The 16271-nt window shown below is 32.1% G+C and overlaps 2 protein-coding genes across 2 annotated transcripts in view; one reads left to right on the top strand and one right to left on the bottom strand.

Annotated features, from left to right (window-relative positions):
* Window positions 1-16271, bottom strand: part of LOC149481201 (uncharacterized) — a 169143-nt gene that overhangs the window by 55506 nt on the left and 97366 nt on the right. The window lies entirely within an intron of this gene.
* Window positions 1-16271, top strand: part of beta4GalNAcTA (beta1,4-N-acetylgalactosaminyltransferase A) — a 141474-nt gene that overhangs the window by 81873 nt on the left and 43330 nt on the right. The gene's annotated exons all lie outside the window — the stretch shown is intronic.

Genomic DNA, 16271 nt, shown 5'->3' with positions numbered 1-16271 from the left:
CTGGTTTCACATGCGATGTTGGATTCGAGATATATATCGATATAAGTTAAATTCTACCTACTTCTTTACGTTGTTACTTGACAGTGTTCCTTTATATACAGTATCCTTTATTCACTCCACAATTTTAGAAGAAAATAAATTCAATTGTAGATACTTATATTATTTAACGTATGCATTATTGTCTAAAAATATTTTAATTGTTAAAATTGGAAGAAAATACAATTATTTACATATTATATTGTATTTATATGCAATCTTATCATAGAAATATTTAATCTTTGAAACAATATATGTACCAATAATAGCCTTTTAAACCAGTATGCGTGACTAAAGGTGTACAATGTACATTAGGCACAATAAAATTATAGTTATTACATTAGTTATGCTATTGTTGTACGCAAAATTCTAATATTTATTATTACTTGATATCATACCATTGAAAAAACTGTGAAAGTGAAATCCTTGCTGATATTATTTTTGTATTTTTAAGCCTGTAGTGCAAAAACACAAGTTTACAACATAACCTCAATTGCGTAAATTTATCCCACACAGAACCGTGAAAATGGATAACCAAAGTTCTACCTTTTTGAATAATTGGCTCATTTATTGTATCTAAATTAAATAAAAACATATAAATTTAATAAGTTTTTCAATATTAAATTTACCTCGGAAATCGATTTCCCAAAATAAACAGCGACAGATGTCCTTGTATTTTCTTTAATAAACTGAAGGCGGGTATTGAAAACTTTGCTATCGACATAGCCAATAAAATAGAACAAAAATTAAGCGGTTTTAATGTTTGAGAAAAGGCTGCTCAAGACATATTAAAGTCGGGAAATCGTTCAAAGGAAAAATGAAAAAATTAACGTTACGAATTCTTTATTATGCGGAAATCCTAAATTGTAGAGATTGCTTGGTTTATAAATTAACTTTTCTTTATTTCATTCCAAGGAATATCCTTGCAAAACAAATTCATAGGAATGTAACGAATTACAGAATTTCGAAATGAGATTTATGATCACGTACTTTGGTTAACATTAAAATACATGTTTTTATAATTAAACTCGCAATGATTACTTTCATCAACATGTTTTGAATATCAATCACATTGCGTATTGAATAAGGAAGAAAGTCTATGACTATTTTTAGTACCGATTACTACTGAAGTTTTATTTTTAATTTTGGCTTTTTCTTCTTCTTATGTGTTATGTTGTACATAATATTACCATCAAAAAGTCATATTTTTAATTAAACTGATTTATTTAACTCTGAATAATCTTATAAGTCCAAGTGAATTACGTCTAACGGCTGAGAAAGTTGGTTTCGTAGCTCGAGCTCAGGAACTGTTGCAAGAGATATCATTTCATTTATAACTAAGTTTGCCAAGTATGGGGAATAGCGATATCCGACTTAGCCGGGATAACGTTATTAATACGAAACTGTTTGTGAAGCGAGATTGGAGATAACATGTAAATCTTTTTACGTAATTACTGGCTGACCCGATAAGTACTGTTACAATATACCTACCCATATGACTTTAAAATTGCTAACTAATTATTCTAAGAACTACCGATTATACAGACAAAAAAGGGCCTATGTGCCGAGCACACGTGTCAGAAGTGAAACTCTTTTGGCAAGATTCAAACATACAAAAATCGTCGCATTACTACATGACGTATTGCCATGACGTGACCTTGAAATTTTACTCTCAACGCGCTTAAAGATGAAAAAACAGAATTGCGGAATAATTTCGTTACAAAAAATGTGACCTGATTATTTTATAGGTGCTTTTTAAATAGACTGAAATAATCGTCAATGTTAAATTTATTTTTTTCAGGTAAACAAGGAGTAATGTGCAAGCCGAATGATAAATGGAGGTACTTGACAGCAGGATTTGGATCGTATAAATATTAATTTTAAAATTTGTCTCCCGGTGCAAAATGTTCCGTAACTTTGATTGATTTTTCTTTTGATACGAGCAGATTATCTGTTTTTTTGTTAGTCATTATTTTATTAAAGAGCGTAGGTTTAATCCCAAATGCTAGAATTAAGGTTTTTATACCAATTAAATAAGTAATTAGACCTGGGAATTATTATGTAAATATTTTTAGTGTCTTGGTGTTCATGACTGTATCTTATTTCCACACTACAGACTTTGCTAAAGTTTTGGAGAAGATGAAGTTACGTAAAATGTCTCTGAAGTTTATTAATTTTCATTTAGTTTTACGACTAAGTTATACCGGAAAAGGAAGATGTAAATTTAGACCTCTAATTATGATATCAATATTCTTAGTTAAAAAATGGTTGTTGTTAAATTATTTACCGAAATTAAATATAACAAAATGAGTGAATGCTTATTTTTAATTACTCATAACGTAGGTACAAAAACTATAGTTTTATAAATTTTACTATAGATTCTATAGAAGTAGAGAACTTATTAATGAAACTGACCTTTACGTGCTTATACTTTCCAACAAATTGACGGACAATCCAATTGGCCCATACACATAATTTATCACTCTAACTGAAATAGACTGATACCCTTTTTGTGAATTGTATAAGAGCCTCTTAATAAATTATATCTAAGGTTTCTAACTTTGCTTTTCGTTGAAGTAAGGAGGTATTTTATAATGCGGAAAAATATATTTCCAATTGAATTTCGCTATAGATCAGAATAAAAAATTGAGAGATATACTTAAATTTCTCGCGGGTTCGTCTGCAGGTGAAACCGCGTGACTCAGTAATTTTTAAAACTTTGGTTCGGTTGCCTCATTATTTAAAATATAGAACCGTAAAGCTTCATATTAAGGTCATAAAATATGGCACAGCTACAAAAATTACGCCGTTAAAAGTGAATAGGGTTTAAAATTATCGATTTTTGCACGAAAACTCCGCTGAAGTTAAGCATTGGCCGGATCTAGGTTGAGCAGAGTCATAAATATGGAAAAATTGCCACTTTATGCGATCCGACGCGGTAATCACGACGCCATCCATTTCGAGCCGAAATAATTCTTAATATTAGCATAAATACATGTTAAATTTGAGTGCTGCGGGCTTAGCAGCTTTCTAGCAAAGGTCAAGAGCGGGAACGGTATAAATACGTTTGGAGTGTTTTATTTTATCGGTTTAATTTTGTAAATCGTTATTTTGTTCTTATTATCATATTAAGGAGGCTTAAGAATACGAAGATTATGTAGACAATTCTATAGGTGTAAATAGTAGATACTACATATTGAGGAACTTCAATTAAATTTTGGTAAAATTATGCAATCTTTTAACTTAGAACCTATTTCCGGACAGACTTAGCTAAATGTATATATCACGCATCTCAGAAACTATGAATGGTTAGGACTAAAATAAATATACTTAAATCTATAAATAGAGAAACGATATTTAGACTCCATATAAAGAACAATGGAATAAAGCAGCCAAGGTCGAGTTGGATCCTTTATTTAATATATTATAATGTTTATTTAAGTCGCAGAAAATTTTCTCCTAGAAAATTTCATTTCCGTTAATAAGCTTTGCTCAGCGGATCCTGGGCCCAAAACAACTTTCGTATTTATAAAGGCCGTGATTAAATATTTACTTTTTATTGCTTTTATTTGTGAATGATGTTTTTTCTTTAAGAACTGGACAGTTTGAACCAAATTGAGAATCTCCGTGTTTTTTTTTAATGTATCTTTTGTATGAAAATAAAAAGAAATTATATTTTGTGTGACTAAATAGGGATATTATGAAGATATGTATTTCGTTTGTTTATATAGATAACTAGAGGTCCGTCCCGGCTTCGCCCGTGGTACATATTTCGCAATAAAAGGTAGCCTATGTCCTTTCTCGGGTATCAAAATATCTCCATACCAAATTTCATGCAAATTGGTTCAGTAGTTTAGGCGTGATTGAGTAACAGACAGACAGACAGAGTTACTTTCGCATTTATAATATTAGTATGGATGAATGACCCGTCACCTGAAACAAAGTCACGTTAGTAACTTTGGGGATGGAGGAAATTTGTGTTAGAATATTAATGAGATTAGTTTGGCATACGGTTTTCACCCTATTTACATTATACGAGTAATTATTATTTTTTGAAGTCTAGTTTACCACATATATTCATATCACACTCTATTAGAATAAGTACAACAGCCCCATAATTCAAAATGGGTAAAGCTGAATTATGTAATGCCATTTTTGATTATTAAGTTGATAATTTTTCCACAAAAAATGATACAATTCTGAAATAACAAATACTTATTTGTAACTTTGTTTTAATTGATTGAAATAATATTACTTATAAATTATGCATTACTCTATTTCTCTCCTCACTCATATAGGGTTATAAAGAGTAACTAACCTTCACCTTACCCTCTTAACAAGTACAGGCTTACTATACCTACTTAAGAAACCGTCTTTAAAATATAAAGCAGAAAAATCATAGGCTATTATAAACCAGAAACCATAAAATCCAGCTAAAAGGTTTCTTACAATTGTGCTATAAGTGCACGGCTGGTTCACAAGACTGTTCAACTAAACAACCGACCTGGGATTTCGATTTTCAACGCAAATAAATATATTATTTAATTATATTAATTTCCATTTCTTGATTTTTACATTTTAATATACTTATCGTGAATCTTAATTTTACCTTTTAATTGTAATTTTAATTGATTGTAAATTGTAATTTGTAATATTTAGCTATAATAACTTACTACTACCTTACATTTTATTGTTATTGTTGCATTGTTTCGATTTAATTTTGATTTTTTGCTGATTTAATATCTGTTGCTCAATTTATTTTATAATTACTAACTTATTTAATTTTAGATGAATTTATTTATGTACTGATACAATTTTCGAAATTTGTTTTGGACGTGCTTTATTTGTAATTAGATACAGCTAGACACATTTTATTTTTTGTTCTTGGTATGTACTTATTTGTTATTGATTTTTTTTAATAGTTTTAATTGCATGTAAATTTTTAATTTATTTTTGATTTTATTTAATTTATCTCTGATTTTTTTCGTGTCGTGTAACTGTAAATGGAAGACACAGGCTCCTGAAAAACAGTTCTTACTATCTTAGGAGCCTGGGTCGCTCTAATTTGTAAAATGTTTTAAGTGGAATAAATGATTTATTTATTTATTTATTTATTCGTAGTCAGCTTTTGCACTAATACACTTTATTTTTATTGTTCTTCTCTGAAGGAAATGCACCTTATATTTCACTCAGACCGTGAAACAAGATGGCGGTTTATAAAACTTGGAACTAACATTTTGTATTAACTAATTTAACTTATTTATCCCGTATACTTTGAAGAATCGAAGTAGCTTCTTCTTCAGATTTTTCCTTATTTTTGTTTTCCTTTCAACCCAATATTGAGACGAAGATTTACGTTTTTATATGAAAAATTCTTCCTCCTTTAGTTATTTGTAATGCATCTGTTTATGATATACGACCTTTGGGAGTCGTTTTTGATACAACAAATAATCCAATTTTCTGCGATGTACGAAATAACTTCTGTTATTACATCGTATTTACTTTGCTTCAGATTTATGTGTGTCTATGGAATTATTAACTGTCCGTAAGATATTTAGGGCCGATTTTTCAATGCTTGGATAAAACTTATCCGTCCAATAAAGTATTACACGATAATATTAAAATGTCACGTAAATTGTCAAATACGGGCAATTAGAATACGTTTTCAAAATGGTAGTTTTATACATTATTAGACGAATATGTTTTATCCAAGCATGGAAAAATCGGCCCTTAATCAAATAATTCTTAATACCCAGTTCTTATTTGACCTTAAGCCTTGTCTAGAATGTGTGATATAGATTTCTATTTACGGTTAAGTTATTATTATACTACATTAGAGACATATAAATTCGTATTTTGAATACCTTTAAAATTATATACGAATAGTTTGGAATAATGACGCACTTGTTAAAACATACATTACTCAATTCCAATCAAACCTTATTAAATTTATAGTGAATTCAATCTAGGCGCTATTCTGGTTTAGATCCGCCATAGGAACATGTTGAAAGCGGTAGTTAGAAGCAGCCGCATTTTGCCAGCGAGGCTCTAGTAATTAATATTATCCAGTATCTGGCAACGTGCCAAGATCTAGGGCGACTTTAGAATTCCACCGCCCTCAGGGAGCACAATTAGTAAGTGTGTCCACTTATATTCGTACATTGTGGTCTATGCTTTCATCTTACGGCTCACTGCTTTTTGTGTGATGTTTCTTCGAGAATTGCGTTGTATAATAGTTATAATGCGGGGTTTCCTTTTAATGGTCGGATTATAATGCGCTTTTGTTGTCTATGTGTCTATTTTATAGCGTATTCCTTGAAAACAGACTAGTATTTTATATTGAAATGAATAACAATTTCAGTTTATGATATGGGTAGATATACTATCATGTTAGAATTCATTTGAATGGTATTTTAATAATGGCAGAGATGTTATTTATAAATGGTAGTTTATGTATTGTTTATATATTTTCACTATGAACTACAAACATCGGTTCTTTCATAAATTCCCCTACCTATTATATTTGCTCAGGTAGATCGAACGAACAGCCGATTCTTTGAATAAATTTCTATGCGATGTTTACGTAGATACATTTCATAACTTCTGCATGTTAAAATTCTAAAAGTACACGTAAAAGAACACCCGTAAACATCCCCCACATCCCCTTCTAAAGTTATGTTTTTCCAATATAAATCCCGAATTTGTCACAGGTGGGATCCGACGAAAGTTTGAATAAAAAGCATTAGGAGATATTAAAGTCGGCGACAAAGTCGTCGGCTGTATCGAAAATATTTATTTTCGCAAACAAATGTTTGTTTAGATTTATGTCTTTGTCAGCTTACGTATTGTGATTGAAGGGAAATCGTTTATAATAAAGGACAAAGTTGTAGAGAGGTAGACGTGTGAATAGGTTATTGGTAAAAAGGACATGTTTCGGTTGTACTTCGAGTACAGAAATAGCATTCCTTTATATATCAAAGGGATTAGGGATATAAAATGATGATTTTAAAAGTTTTTGAAGTTTCAATTGGTTAAAATCAAATGTTATTTTCATGGATAAGTATAAATTACCTTTCAAAGTAGGTAGGTATAAAAATAAATATGTAAGTAGGTACTTATAAACACTTTTAATACTTTAATAATTATATGCTTTCTACTCAAACAAGAGCGTCAACTAGTAAAGCACATGTAGAGAACGAGAAAAACCTCGTTAATGTGTAACGGGATTAAGTTTCCGTTTTGGGCTTATATTTAATTTATCACTACAAAGCCCTGAGTCCCGGCGCAGACGGTATTAAAAATTGAATTAATTCGAGACTTTGTTATTGTCAAGTAAGAAGTTTTTAATTGATGAATAAAGTAAGGGACGACGAGCATTTTTAATAGAATAACAAAAGTTCTCCATCATTAAAATTTTAATTAATTACCAGTGAATTTTCGACAAACAATTGAGAATAATGTCATTATAATTTAGTTCGTGTTACCAACTTTTTGTTGAACGTTCAAGTAGCTAGGCTCGTGACAGCAGTTGGCGCGAACTTCAGAACTGTGCCACCGCAGCGCCATCTGTCCCTAACTTCACGCCCGTCGAACTGACAACAACTTTGATAGCAATATCGTTAATATATTTTAATTTATTGCTTATTTTAGGAATAATCTATTAGAATTAGTTGTTGATGTTAGTTTTGCGATCATAGACACGTACATAAATAAATAGATTAGAAATTTTAAGTTATTTTTTTTGTAATTTATATTTACGATTTTGTGGGTATTCCGAAGGATACTTTTTTATTAGATTTAGCGGCCTACCGCGTTTCTTTTTTTTTGCTGAAATTGTTTGGATGCTTTTGACAGGACCATCGTATGTAAATCAAATGTACATAATTAATGTATAAAAACATCAAGAAGAAACATCCACGACTGCGTATGTCTGTTACAACTTGACGTTTCGAAATATTATTTATACGAAAGGCAATATGGCATTTAAAGAAATTACAGCTTTAGGTATATACAATATTTATTTATATCCTGAAATATACATATTTTAATACGCTTCATAAAAAGTTACATTCACTAAATTGATCGCATTATAATAATAGCTTGTTCTATTATTATCGATTCGTTATAAATTACATTTAAGACGATACACAAAAAAAAATCCACTGCTTGGCGGGCGGAGTCTAATAGCTCGCTATCGCGAACGCGGGTGTGCGCGAAGTCATTCTTGCATACTCGCCGCGCTGCCGCTGGCCGACTCGGGACAAACATGTATGGAGTCGTCATACAGTTATAATATTGTTATACATATATATAATTGTTGATTTATTGGTTTTATTTTCTTGCTTATAAACACAAAATTATCTTCTTTTTAACAACTACTTAGACATTATTAATAATTATTAATTATTATTATTTCGTAATGTTTACTTTATTACAAAATAATACAGGTTATAAATAATCTTTAAAATAACAAAAAATATTGTTACTCTGAAAAATGAAATGGTACCTAATTACGCGGACTACTGAATTGATTTAGATAGAATTTGATGCTGATGTAGATATTACATCATGCCCAGAAATGAAAGGTACTATTTCTGAAAGAAGTTATAAACCCTAATTCTTCTCAGTCAAAGTCAAGAGTGGAAGATATCGCTAATACAGTAAAACTGATGCGAAACTTTGGATGTTAATTTGTATATTTTTTTGTTAGTTGTTACTTAATCACGTCAAGACTACATTACCAATTTTGATAAAATATAGCTAATTGCCTGGATTTACACATAGGATACTTTTTATCCGAACTGAACACTTCTGTGGGATAAAACAGGATTCACGATATATCGTGGTATAGGTTATAACCTAATTCCACGCGGGCAAAGCCGCGGTCGGAATGATATTTTTTTAAATAAAAAAATTGTTTAAAAAAAACACAAAATATATTGACGCATGTATTTATTTTTTGCACTCTATTATAATTGTAATTATTCATTACAAATAATCAAAATAAAATAGCCAGAACAAAGTTAGGCCCTGGTAGGATAGGTAGGCAGGTAGGTACAGCAATGTGAGACGAACACTGGCTTATTTATACCAATAATAATGTATTATAAACATTAAATTAAGTTTACTTTCTAACAACAAAAATACATAATATTAGCTAATGTGAAAACGAATCAACCAATCATCCCACAACAATGAAATGTGCACACAAATATTCATCCAAATCGGTTCATGTGATTAGGAGGAGTGACTGCAGCGCCATCCTCCGGGCCCAATTGTGTTTCCAGATCACCCAGGAACTCAATTTAATATACTTACACAAAAGTTTTCGAAATGAAAACTCACATTACTATGTAAATATGAATATAAACCGGTTTTAGTACTAAGCAATTTCCCGCACAGGTGTAGTAAGTATAAATGAAATAAATATCAACATCAAATTCTTTATACAACATACTTATCTACCACCTACTAAGAAATTCTTGAAATTTTTTCGTATTTTTTTAAAATATAATACTACTCCAACGAGCTCCTGTTCCATAATTCCATATTACGTCCACCATACTTCCACTAAGTTCACCATGATTTTTTATTTCTTTGCACTTTGTTGCTTTTTGCTAAAAATGGAATCATGCGATAAAACCAGTAGAGCGTTGATAACATACATTTTTGACTGAATAAAGGTACTTACGAAGGAGTGGGTTCACATTGTGAACAATCAGTGGGTTTATTTTCCTTCTGGATTCCGGATTTCTGAAAAGATTATTTATGCTATAAATGAAAAAATCTTACACATTCATTATGTACTTAAAACAGGGGTACATAATATCAAACATCGTCTATAATACAATTATCATCAAATTTAAAATAAAACCAACTTACTTCATTAATTTGTTCCAATTGTAAGCATTCTTTTTCCTTCAACCTTTATGTTTCTTCTTCTTATTTTCTTTATTGTCCCCATTTGTCTCATTTTGTCTTATCGTGTTGTCACCCTTTTTTACGATTGCGCAAGCGACACAAGTTCCCCGTGTGACGGCCGTAGCGGGAATGACTCGTGCAGCGATCGGGGTAGGAAGGTACAGGGCGGCTCTCGCTATATTGGCTGGTCAGGCGCTAATTTCAAGTATTTCTTGTTTATTTCAAAACCATCGCATATTTCAAAATTCTAACACGGTAGACGTATAGGTTGTATATTTTATAGTTAATATCCAAAAAGTCGTAAGTTTACGTTTGTTATTTTGAAGTTGCCAGAGATTAAAAAAAAATAACAATGAGAACTTTGTATTTTTTTTCTATCGACAAAATATCATGGAATCATGTTTCTAAAACGGTAGACGTATTGTGTTACTATTGAACTTTCTTGTCAAGAATTTTCATCACGACAACTTTAATAGTATAAAAATTACGAAGGTTTAAAAAGGGCCGTAAATGTTAGAAAAATTAATTCATCACCTTAACACGGTTAATGTATTGCAATTGCGTAATGCGGAACTAAAGTAAATTAAAATCTGTTTGTTACATATTGCTGTGTGTATTTTTTTCATTTGTATGGTGTATAACTTTAAATAAGTAATCTGCAATCTATATACTATTAAAGAATATAATTGTAAGTTTTAATTATATTGAGCGTTTGAAAACCTGTCCTATACTCACGAACAGCACAGCAATTACTGATACACAGCCTTTTGCTTATAAGTGTAAAACTTGAAACTTGTTATCTATGTTATATAAATATTTTAACGTAACAGAAGCGAACGACCCTTTACTGTAAGTATTAATAAAAAGCAAGCAAATATAAAATCTACATCAAGAATAAGATGAGCGCAAAGGTAACATAAAAGTTTGTGAGTGTAACGAATCTCAGCTCTTTATAAAACAAGAAAGCGAACGTTATAAACATGATAATATACTGTAAATATGCTATCATCCCCACACTTCCATAAGGGCGTGATAACTGTCCCAGTGAGAGCGTATTTTAATTCTAGTAAAAGCCTTCTCGATTTCCTATTGAGAATATAATATTAAAGGCAGATTTTTCAATTAGGTACCGGTTAATATTCTGTCTTCTATTTCTATTTTCAGTGTTATGAAACGTTATGTTTTGTATTGCAAATAACTTTTCTTTAAGAAAATGAATGTACAAAAGCATTTCTTAAATAAATTTTGTCAAAATCTATACGCATCTGTGATAAAAACCACATGTTGGATTAAATGGCAAGGACCCTTAAATTCAATAGAACATCTGTATCTAATATACGTGACATGCCACAGCGATTTCATTCAAATGCTGTGTCTTAGGCCTCCTATTCACGGTAAACATTTATTTAGCAATGTTGTGAGTTGCTTGAAATATGTTGTTTACAATATGAGTATTGTAGTGTGTTTAATGTTTTCTAATGTTCTCGCTCAACAAATAATATTGACCGGCTAGCGAAGGCGCAAAAAAACGAAACGAAAATTATCTTTAAAAATATTTATTCCATAAAAATGAAAAATTATATGTAACTTAATAATATGTACGTCCGATTCGATGATAGAACCAAGAGTAGTCCTTGTCTTCGGCAGGGCGGGCACCTCGGTGATTGCCGATGTAGATGTTCCATTGTTCCGCGAGTTGCTGGAATTTATGCAGGTGTACTTTAACAAAGTTTGCAGTAACATCCTATCAACTGTTGTTCAACTGTTGCGCAGCAAATGTTTCCCATGAATACGAAGCTTTAGCATTTTGGGCATTTCGACGCTAATCACGTGACGCTCGTAAATCTCTCAGGGGAAGGAGGCTTATGTTTACAAGGCAATATTCTTCTTGATTTGCTTACAAAGCTGCTGCGTTGGAAAATAGCTTTTTGAGTTCGTTGTTTGCGAATTTTAACGAAGACGTCTCATTGTGTATATTTATATTACATAATTCTATTCCCCACTTAATAATGTCAAGGTATATTAAATACATACAACATAGACATTACAGAAAACTATTTTTTTTAAGTGAACTTATCACTGAAAAAAAAAAAACGTTTCAAATTAATAAATTAACTCTTGAGGTTTATAATATTAGTAGTATAGAATTTCCAAAGTTGAACTTTGCATTAAGGCAATTACACGGTTCAACGACCTTAATGATTCTGTCACTACATTTGAATTTGTTTTTTTAACCGCCCTCTATAAATATACATCGTTGTTGAAGTAAAAGTGACCAAAGATTATGGAATTGTATACTGTATCGTATTGTATCGTAATGTGTTAGTTGGTTTCTACCTAATTTATGTTTTCTCTGAGAGGCAGTAACATATTACATTTATGAATAGTAAATATTGTGTACTATGTATGTTGTAAATGTAATGTAGGAAGACTCATCTTTCAACATTAACCGTTATAAGCAAAGTCTCTACTACATGACCCATTCTGGAGACCTTAAGATGACTAAGCAAGTAATTATAAGTTCTAGAGTGGGGAACAGTTAAGAAAACACCGATTTAGAAATTAATTTTATTCAACACGGACTCTACTATATTCTGGAGACCTGATGATGGCTAGGGTAGAGAACATCTCACCTACAGAGATATAAAAGATGGAGTACATTATTTGACGTAATTCTATAGAACGGCCTCTACCATGTCATGGTGTATCGAATGGTAATGGTGACCAGGCAAATGTATTTAGCGTTCTAGTAGGAATATATGCATGCAACCTACTCACACCGAAAAAAATAGGGGAACGGACAAGAAATCACGTTTTTTTCGACTTGTTATGTATTTTGTAGTTAGTTCGGGGTTAATTTTTGAAAAACTCGCATAGTTCCCGTTCCCGTGGAATTTCCGGGATAAAACCTATCCTATATTACTCGTGGATAATGTAGCTTTTGAATGGTGAACGGAATTTTTAAAATCGGTCCAGTAGTTTATGAGCCTATTCATTACAATCAAACAAACAAACAAAGTTTTCCTCTTTATAATATTATAGTGTAGAAGAAATCATCGGTTCACCCAGTTAAAAGTGCGGAGGTAACGGAACCAACAAAAAATTCAGTTGAATTGAGAATTTCGTCCTATAATGGCGTCGGCTAAAAATGTTGCTATACCGTATACGTTTATGTCAGTTTTGACTTTCCTACGATTTTATACAATAATATAAAATTTAATGATTTTATACAATATTAAAAAAAAATTGCTGATTTTCGGCGGTATGGCGACCATTTGGAACTGTCTGAAAAGTATGGCATGGCGATTTTCGTACATGGCTACTGGACTATGATTACCTGTGCAAAAATTAGCCTGGTACAAATGGTTGAATTTTTTTTTTAAATCAACGCATTCACGTCGGTATTGTGGGCTGTAAATTACACCGGAAAAGTATGGCATGACACTACCGCCTACTTCTTTTTTATGGGCTATCGGTAAATCCTAAAATTTTTGTGTTACAAATCGTTTGCCTTCCGTAATTTATCCGACGAGTTCGACTAACGCCCACGCGACTAGTCTGCCGGTACCACTGTTCTGACCATGATTTTTCTTTTTGTCATTGCGTACTAAGACCACTGTAGAACCGCCATCCGGTTACAAATGACCCAAAATTTTGTGTCAGTATCTCCCGGCTTTGGATTGTTTTGGACCCTTAAAATATACGATAGAACAGCAATTAATCTTTCTTAAAAAATATTCAAGGCACAGGGAAAATCTGGTTACTGTTTTATAGGTAGGTATGTGTTTTCTGATAATATTTTACGGTCAAAAATTATCAACACTGGATATTATTCAATGACGCCTTTCAAAAACAAAACTAATTTACAAACAGATTTTTATATCTTTACATACCTATTTTTAACTTTCATTTCATGAACTGCTCATGTAAATACCTATTACAATCTGGTTTAATTTAACAAAACATTCAATTCGGTGAATTTTAGCGTTATTTTGCAAAAAAAACCGCACGTACAGTCCCCCGTCCGAGTCGAACTGACACCGTCAAATTTCGTCGAAAATATGCAATAGAGGTGAGGTTTTATGTGGGTTTTATTATAAATTCGAGTTTTTTCTTGATAATTTAACGATAATAATGAAAATTGAAAAAACAATCAATACAAATTGTTACAAATATCATAACATATTTTTTGGTATAAATTTCATGTATAAATATGTAGCCGTTTTCCTAACAAAATGCGTTTTATGTTCAAAAAGGGGTTGATTTGTATGTATTTTTTTTATGTTTAGGCCGTTCTAAACTGAAAAGTAAACAATACACTTTGTTAATTATATCCTTGAGTATCACATATATTTTTTTTAAGACAATCGTACCAACAGTTTCCTCAACAAAATTCAATATGTATAAGGTGTTTTCCGGTTTTGACCATAGTAATCCCCTTAACCAAAGTGCAATTTTCCTAAAATATTGAATGTAAAGTCTGACCACAGACTACGTAAAATATGAGCGAATATCGCCTGCATTTTGGGTTCTGATTTTAGACTGTGAGTACGTTCCGTTACACTTTATGGCTTTGCCAGATAGAACGCGTTAAAGCGCGCGTCAAAGCGCTAACCTGATGCCGCGCTATGACTACGAGATGTAATGTAATACCTACGCGCTATATTGCCTTTGTCAAATAGCACGTGTTATGCTGGCCATACACCATACTATCGTCCATTCGGCATGACGCTACCGATTGGATCAGTTAGAACTGACCATGTGTGGGAGTGGATTGGCATTATTTGGCATGATAGTTATACTTGACGGAATAATCGAATTTCGATTCTTTTGGCTTGATCATTGCGATTGGATCATGTCGATTGGACCGTGTATGGCAGTATGCGATCATCACTTCAGTCTGGTCAAGATTTTTCGTCCAAGCTGAAGCATAGGCGCTTCGCTCGCTTGGTCGATAAATATGAAAGTATATGGATGTTTAGATGTCAACGGTTACGGATTTGGATAAGATTTGTTTGGGAAATAGATGAAGTACCAGATTACTTAACACTTCTCATTAAATAGGTACATATATGTGGAGTTGTGCTGCTGCCCCCAAGGTTGCCCAAATAATAAAGCCTTTACTTTAATCACTTTAATCCTTTTTTACAATATGTGTTGTTTAAGCTAGCCGTTATGCACTACTGAATAATAATTCTATAATAAATGTAGAAAGCGTCGGGGAAACAATGTGGACGCACACATATACAAAAAGCTCGATCAGCGAATTGCATATGTGTCCCTACAATATATATAAAAACAATCTTCCCGGCATATAGTCCTTTTTTTGTTTCATTTTTACGAATAAAACGCCAAAAACGGCTAAAACATCGTCGTCTGTCACCGCCCACCGGTGACGCCATGGCTTCAACTGAACGTTGCTGCCGATTGGACAATTCAAACGTTGTGTGTGTGTGGTCTCTATGGACAAACTGCAGATTGGATCAAGCTGCAGCGTCATGCCGATTGGACGATAGGAAGTATGGTGTATGGCCAGCATTAGGTATAGGCGCGCATCAAAACGTTGTCCTGACGCTGATTTGTTATGTACTATGCGCTATTATACTGTCAAACAGAGCGACTAAGTCTTGCGGAATCTTGGCGTCGGTTAGCGTTTTGACGCGCGCTAATAACGCGTTCTATTTGACATAGCCATTAGGGTTATTGCGCATTGGCAAGTCAACCGTGAACTATCGCGGTAATTGAAAATCGACGGTATTAAAACGGCAGGACTTTTTCCATGTCAGTGATTTATGTATTAACTCTTAACTTTTAATAGGCGGTAAAATTTAATGCGCGTCGCTTTTCTGAAATTTTAATGGTACGGAAGGTTGTTATTTTTCTGTAATAAAATATATTTATTATATTTTGATTGAAATGTTTGTATTTATTGTGATATTTGTTAGAAATAACGTGTAGGTACTAGGTATAGGTACCTACATCGATTATAATACAAATCAAACATTGCGTAGTTCGCGCAAAAACTGGATTTTTAATTTTTTTTGTAGGTATCTGTGCGTCTCACTGTTGTACAGTTTGAAATAAAAAATGGAAAATAAAATTGTATTTATTTTAGGCAGCTTGCATAACACCGGGTTATAAAATAACTTTCACTTACGTAAGTCATAAACTATCAACACACAAACAGATCACTTAACTTTGTGCAATATAACAATACAACTTGGTTCGTGGTGCTGTGTAAGCAATATAAACGGATATTTATTATTTATGATCTTGAACTGTGAATTCACAAGTGTTTTACATCATTTATAAAT

The sequence above is a fragment of the Colias philodice genome, chromosome 17, assembly GCF_061535455.1.
Source record: "Colias philodice isolate Cphi_HAF_F1 chromosome 17, ilColPhil1 Martin Lab GWU primary, whole genome shotgun sequence".
Lineage (NCBI taxonomy): Eukaryota > Metazoa > Arthropoda > Insecta > Lepidoptera > Pieridae > Colias > Colias philodice.
Note: the sequence above shows the minus strand (reverse complement) of the source record. Positions and strands in the feature narration are given on the sequence as shown.